The sequence below is a fragment of the Mus caroli genome, unplaced genomic scaffold (genome assembly GCF_978045245.1).
Source record: "Mus caroli unplaced genomic scaffold, Mus_caroli_1 scaffold_3, whole genome shotgun sequence".
NCBI lineage: Eukaryota > Metazoa > Chordata > Mammalia > Rodentia > Muridae > Mus > Mus caroli.
In genome coordinates this window covers 102,182,035-102,189,509 of record NW_028227258.1, presented here as the reverse complement: position 1 = coordinate 102,189,509, position 7,475 = coordinate 102,182,035, and the positions used below count along the sequence as shown (strand labels likewise).

The 7,475-nt window shown below is 42.1% G+C and overlaps 1 non-coding gene across 1 annotated transcript; it reads right to left on the bottom strand.

Annotated features, from left to right (window-relative positions):
- Positions 1 to 1,867: 1,867 nt before the first annotated feature.
- On the bottom strand, positions 1,868 to 1,974 carry LOC115030679 (U6 spliceosomal RNA). The gene has a single exon (XR_003836284.1). It is a non-coding gene; the product is annotated as a U6 spliceosomal RNA (small nuclear RNA).
- Between the last annotated feature and the right edge of the window lie 5,501 nt (positions 1,975 to 7,475).

Below are 7,475 nucleotides of genomic sequence, written 5' to 3'. Positions count from 1 at the left end.
GAGCCTACACATGCTACAGACTAGAAACAAGAAAAGGGGAAGATTGGGATTCCCTTTACCCTCATGTGCTGCTGTTTATGACGAGGACATTCTGAATGGGCTGAAATGTGGAGTAAAGACTTGGCAGCTGAGGAGCTGAGCTGGCTCTGGGCACCTCTCTCTGGCTAGTGGAATTTGTACCCAAGAAATGCAGTCACTGGAGAGTCCTACATTCTGAAGCCATACAAATAATTTAGCTATAATCAAGTATTATATTTTTACAAAAATCAACTATCTAAGTCAAAATGAATTAAACCTAAAGGACTTTTAAAATTGTATATATTCCTTTGTACAAATGATAGATTTTGTTATTTGCTTTTATCCATCTGTGCCATGCACAGTGGTCTTATTCACTACCCTCCATTAGCTTCTCTTATATCCTCTTTCTGTTCATCACTTGTCCCTTCCCCCATATAGATAGTCTACCCAAGTAAGTAAGTCTACCCTACTAAGTAAAAAGACAAAATTATTACTCAAAAAAGGAGAGTGAAATGAGCCACAGAATCCTAGCAGCAGGATATCAAATAATCCTCAGATGTCACCTGGGGCCCTGGGGCCAGCATTGGCTCTGAAGTTGTATTTTTATGCTATATTCACGGGGAAATATCTCCTTAAATCTGTGCCTTTGCATCTTCATGCCATCAGCAATATCAAGATTATGTGTCTTCATTCTTTTATTAAACATGCAATAGTAAGAACATGGTTTCTGGCCGGGCGTGGTGGCGCACGCCTTTAATCCCCAGCACTCGGGAGGCAGAGGCAGGCGGATTTCTGAGTTCGAGGCCAGCCTGGTCTACAAAGTGAGTTCCAGGACAGCCAGGGCTACCCAGAGAAACCCTGTCTCGAAAAACCAAAAAAAAAAAAAAAAAAAAAAAAGAACATGGTTTCTTACCTATCTAGACACTAAGAATAATGTATAATTCTTCACTCCCTTCCTTGCCCAGGGTCTGGACATACTGGGTAACCAACATCACCACTGACAACAGCAAGACTACTCTCAAGCTCTCCCTCAACCTACAAATCAAGGGTATGGCAGACTAAGACTAAGACAGTCTTTAACTCAAATGTGAAGGTGTCAGTACATTCACGTGTCTTTTAAAAAAACAAACTCACCATTTCATCATTTCATACTCAGGTCTAGAAACAGAGATTTTATTTAAAAAAAAATCCATCTCAAAGATTAAAGTGTTCCTATCAAAATCTAGAAAGCAGGAAATCCTGGATGGAAAGGCAATCAGTGTAGTCATCAGCTTTGTTAAGAAGCTGGAAAAACCAAGTGGTCTGCCTGCTCCCGCCTTTACAAAGACAATAGCATCCCAGTAAAAGTCCTCAGTATTACAGTGAGAGGGGTATCACAACAGGATGTCTATAGTATAGTGTAGTAATGACAGACCTGAATTATGGACAGTATTGGGAGTTGAAGCAGTCTTCTACCAAGAAATCATCTAGCTGGCTAATATCTACCATCTAACCATATTTCACTGGCTTCATTTTCCCAAACATGAAATTTACAAATGGGATCTTTTAATACACACTAAGTTTTATTTTGTGCCCTGAAGCTCTCTCTAACAGGCTAGGCATTGCAAACAAGATCTTGCCCTTTCCCTTTTGTAAACCATTAGATGCCTTCATTTAGGCACTTCCACATTCCTAACCTAAAGCTAGCTACCAAGGTACATTTCCTTATTTGACTTCCTTCTACCTGACTCTTTCCTGAGGCTGACCCCCAAGGTGCATATACCAAACCTACCAAGGTCAAGCATTCAAAATTCATTATTTGGCTATACTAGCTATCCTGCCCAATAAGGACTTACAAATACATCCTAGCACAGACTTCCCCTCTTTCTCTTTAAAGAAAAGCACTCCTTGCACACGGGCCATGCTAATCTTCTCTGTATCGTTTCAATTTAATATTTGTGCTGACAAAGACCAGCAGTCCCAACTAACCAGGACACTTGAGATCTCTCAGACACTGAACCACCAACCAGACAGCAAACACTAGCTGATATGAAACCCCCAACACATATACAGCAGAGGACTGCCTCGTTTGGCCTCAGTGAGAGAAGAAGCACCTAACCTTAAGGTCCCAGGGAGTGGGGAGATATGATGGGGTGGGAGGTGAGGACATCCTCTTGGAGATGGAGGAGGAAGAATGGGATGAGGAACGGTTGGAGGGTGGACCCGGAGAGAGATAACTAGACTGTTTTAAAAAGCATATAATAATAATAATAATAATAATAATAATAATAATAATAATGATAATTTTTTAAAGTACCCCTATAGAGCCTCCTCCAGCTGTCTTTGCCCAATCCAGTGGTAGTTCTCCTTTCCATTGTTCTCTCTCCAGTAAATAAATCTCCCTTATGTTGAGAATTTCGTGTCTGGGTGTGTTCTGTGTAGACCCCAGAGCCCCTTCATTGTTACCAAGACTGCCAGTGATTCAGATCAATCTGCAGGACCCCGGTCCAGTTCTCACACTTTCTGGACCATCCTGCTCCCTTTATCTAACACCGGCTCACTGGTGAGTTTTCCTTAATTAGCACTCTTAAACACTCCCCAGAACATCAGGTCACGACCACTGATAGTTCAGTGTCACTGTTCTGTCTGGTGGGGGTAGGGAGAACCCATCCTGCCACAGTCTTCAGCAGGCCACAGTGCACTCCTTCAAATGACCTTTTAGGCACACTCTGGGCTGTGGAAAGAATGACTACCTCAAAGTAGTGGAAATTTTTCAAAAAATCTGTCTCCTATGTGCTTTTGCCTCCTCAAAATCCTGTTGACAGGCACTGGAGTTTTCCTGCTCATGAGGTACTCCTCCTGCTGAAAGGGTCATAGAGATCCCCTCTCTCTTCAGGACTTTCTGGGATCCACTGAGACCTGATCCCTGAGACCACTACGTTGTCTTAGAGAAGTCTCTAACTTCAACTTTGTCTCTTGGTGACATCTACTGATAGCAATTGCTTACACCACCACCACCACCACCACCACCAATGCCAACTCCCCCATCACTATCTATTTGCCTCTGGGATGTCTCTTAAAGAATCTCAAAGGACTCCTAGTCATATACTGGTACTCTCATGAATGGCCCTTATTCCCCCTTAGTAATCAAACAAGAGACCTTTACAATTTTTATGGACACTGAAAGATGGAAGGAGATCCTCTTTTACTCCCCTCCCTCCCTGCCTGGCCCTCTCCAGACATCCCAGAACTGTCTCTGCATTCCAACTCTACTCCAAGCTGGCCCCTTACATTTTCTGTTCCCTGACTCACTTCCTATTTGTCATCAAACCCTCACCCACTACCAGGAGATTGCCATCAGAACTGCACTGCTACATCTTCTGCCACCCCAGCTCCCTCCTGCCCTAAAGACAAAGTCCCTATCTTTGATCCTACTGATTAAACACCTCACCCTTGCCCTCCTCCTGTCCTCTCTCTCTTCCCTTGACAGCCCTTTCCCTCTATTCCCTTCTCTAGCCCCTCTGCATCTCATTTTGGTCCAGGCTACCCCTTCTGGTCAGTGACTCCTTTCAATTAAATTTGACCACCAATTCTAAAACCTGCCTTCTCAGATCCTTCTTCCATTCACACGCTCTAACTGTTCTCCTTATGTATGCTGTGTCTCTCCAGCTCCTAGAGCCTTCTATAGCCTCCCAAGATAGGCCTGAGGCACTCATCTGAAATCTCTTGAATCTGGCCTGCTACACCTAAGTATCTCTGCTAATGGCATGTAGCATGTATGCTCCCCTTTCTCTTGTGTTCTCCCCTCTCTCTAACTTTCTCTTGCCTCCCCCCAGGGGATGCAATCCTACCTTTGGCAGCCTGGAACCTTTTCCCTTGCTTCCTCCCACTAGGATCTACCTGTTTGCTCTACCTCTTCTCATGCCTTTTGAAGTCTATGCATGGCCTTGCCTCTTTCCCCTAGGAACTGCAGCCCCACTTGCTGACCTACTACTCTGATACCACTACCTCTCTCTCTCTCTCTGGTCCTGCCTATGACCTATGATCCTTTTTTGCTCACACAACTTCTCTATAACTTTTTTGGCTTCTATGATATTTTATAGCCCTGTCCTCTCTCAGCTCCCTCCTGCAATATACTGTGACTCCTTTCTGCTCTTACCCCTTGGAGCTGCTTGCAATTCTGCAGGCTCCCTAAGCCCTTCCTGGCCTGTGCAACACTTTTCTTGTCTCTTAGCTCCTGCCTCCAGACTTGCAGCATCTGCTCTTAGCTCCCTTCTAAAGTTTCTTCTCCCAAGAACCTGCCTTCTGTCTCTTCCTAGGCCTCCCAGGAAGAGCTTGGCTCCTAGGCTTCTCCTCCCACAGATTCTCTATGCTTGGGCCCAGGGGTGCCTATGCTCTCTCTCAGCTTCCTCTTGGAGTTTATAGAAATTCCCTCCAGCAGAGCTTCATTTTTCAACCTTATTTTCTTCCTTGACATACCCATTATTAATAAAAGCTGACTTAGAGATTTATATCTACCTACTTAACTCTTTACTAACTGTTCAACACCAGACTTCTAAAGAATGTAAAGAAATAACAACAGATATTTGATAAATACAGTGTATTTGATAAATACAAATTTATAAAGTCCTAAGATTTACTCGGCTTCACAGTAATCTTGGCTTAGTTTCTTCATGTTTGTTCACTTTGCTAAATTTTAACAATGTTAATTTCTTAATTTAAATTTAATTTAATCTAATTTGCTAAATTTAAAGTTTAACAAAGTTTAAACCTTATTTAGATAAACAAAGTCATACAAAATCTATGATATTTTATTTTGATACTAAAGGTAATTTAATTAAATGTTGAATGCAAGTTTTCAAAGCTCAAACTTACCAGGAATAAAGCTGTAAAATCCTATCTTATAAAAAAGCTCCCGACTTACACTGTTCTGTAATCTATTTCATGATGAGCTTTATTTAGCCTCCTGTATATGTTTTTAAGGTTAAGCCTAAAATCAAATATACTAAATAGATGGTCCTCAAACTCTCCAGAGATCTGCTAAATACGACATTTAAAATGTTTAAGCTTCCCGTAATAGAGACAAATGCCCCTTCCTAATGGGAACCTTATGATCTCACAAGATAATAGATGGTATACAACCACTCCACCTGAATTACAGTAATCCTAACCGCTAGTCAAATGAGCCCCATGCCTTGCCTGCAGCCAGTCCTCTACCCAAACCGTGAACACTTTTGAGCTGCCCTACTCTGCCTGATCGGTGAAAGGTCAGTTTTCCCAAGTTTCTCTACTGGAAAAACTCTCTCAGACCTGAGTCTGACAGCTGTCTTCCTGCTGTTCTGTGTGGCAGCTGAATGAAGTTGAAATGCTGTCTATATGATAGGTGAAAACCAAACATTGTCCAGCTATGTTTTTGCAGACCACAAAAAACCTAGACAACCTTCTAGGTAATGAATAAGTCTCTCTCATTTTGATTAATACATAGGCCATTTGGATTATACTTCCTTCTATAATTTATCCTTCCCAAAACTCTGAAGGTGTTGATGACTAATCTGAAGGACATTTTAATAGCATCATGATACCAGCTTCCCCCCAGGCTTCAGCCATTTCTCAGTTCTTTTCATAGGTAAAAATCCAACCTCTGGCCTCAGTGGAGAGCTACTATGACTCCAGCCAAGAAAAATAGTGTCTTATCTAGAGTCACTCCAATAGACTCCTGTACCGTCTCCAGTCCCAGGTCCCCAGCTAGTCACCAGAGGTGACCTGGACATATTTTCTCTCTCTTAGCCATCTTCCAACTCCTGATCAACATCCCCATTTCCTTTCTTGCATTTCTCCTACCCAGTTCCCTCTCTCCATCCACCTCTGATAACTATTTAATTTCCTCTTCTGATTGAGACTTGCACATCTTCCCTTGGGACTCTCTATTACCCAGTTTCTTTGGGTCTGTAGATTGCAGTCTGGTTATTCTGTACTTTATGGCTAATGCCCACTTATAAATGAGTACCTATCATATCTGTCTTTCTGGCTCTGGATTACATTACTCAGGATGATAGTTTCAAGTTCCATCTATTTCCTTACACTGTAACCAGACTTGTCTTGCAGAGAAAGGAGGGGGACCTCAATCCACCTACAAAATCTTCAACCAAAAATTTTTCTTATCTACAGGATGTGCAGAGATAAAGATGGAGCAGAGACTAAGAGAACAGTCAACCAATGACTGCCCCAACTTGAGAACCATTCCATGTGAGGGAGCCAACCCCTGACACAACTAATGATACTTTGCTATTCTTGTAGACAGGCATCTAGCAAAACTGTCTCCTCAGAGGCTTCATCCAGCCACAGACAGAAACATATGCAGAGTCCCACAGTCAAACATCTGTGAATCTAGTGGAAGAATAGGGAATAGAAGTGGGTAAGCAGGAGGGGTCAAGGACATCACCAGACCCACAGAGTCAACTAATCTGGGCCCATGGGGGCTCACACAGACTGGGCCATCAACCAGGGAGAATGCAGGAGCTGGACCTAGGCCCCCTACATGTTTGTAGCAAATGTGAAGGTTGGTTTTCATGTGGTAACAAGCACAGCAGGGCTGTCTCAGTATCTGTTCCCTGCCATTGGCTCCCCTTCCCCTTAACTGCCTTGCCTAGGCATCAGTGAGAGATGATGTGCTTAGTTCTGCTGGGACTAGATGTCTCAGGATGGGGTGGTACCCAAGGGGAGGGGGCAGTAGGGGGAAGGATGTGTAAGGGTGGGGCTGAGAAGAGAGGAGGGAGGGGGCATGTAATTGGAATGTAAAGTAAATTAAAAAAAAATTTGTTGGAAAGTGACAAAGAAACAAAAAAGAAAGACAGGTTACCATACTGCCAGATTCTTTATAAAAGATAAACTCACAAAACAGATTTCAGTGTAATTTTTTACTCTTCCTTTATTTAAATGAACTTCTTCTTAGTAATCAACCACTTGTGTCACATGGTTGTGACTGGCTAAAAATGTTTCTGTAAGTGTAGAAGGTCTAAGAAGTTGTTCTTAGGTATATAAATACAAGTCAAAAAGGACTAAGGATATGGAAACTTTAATAATTTTCCAGTGTCTTAAATTGTTTTAAGATATGTAATTTAAAGGCCTAAGAAAGCGTTTGCTGTCTGAAGATATAAAAGTCTAAGTTATGAACGTCTAGGAAGGTGTTTAAGGTTTTTGGATATAATTTGTAAAGGTATAAAATTTGTACATATGTAGAGTTCTGATAAGCTATTATTTGAGCCCTGATAATACGCAGCTACTATTTTCACAATCACAAGCGCAAATTTTAAAATTTCCTTTGATTGTCTTCTAAGAATAGAACTCTAAACATCTCTGTCCAAACTCTATAGCCATCCCTCTGGGTCATTTTGGGGTGTCCAGCCTTTTATTCTGACCTCAAAGATGTGAGTCTACTGCCCTTCCTACAGTGTAGATTTTGGTACAGACATAAACTT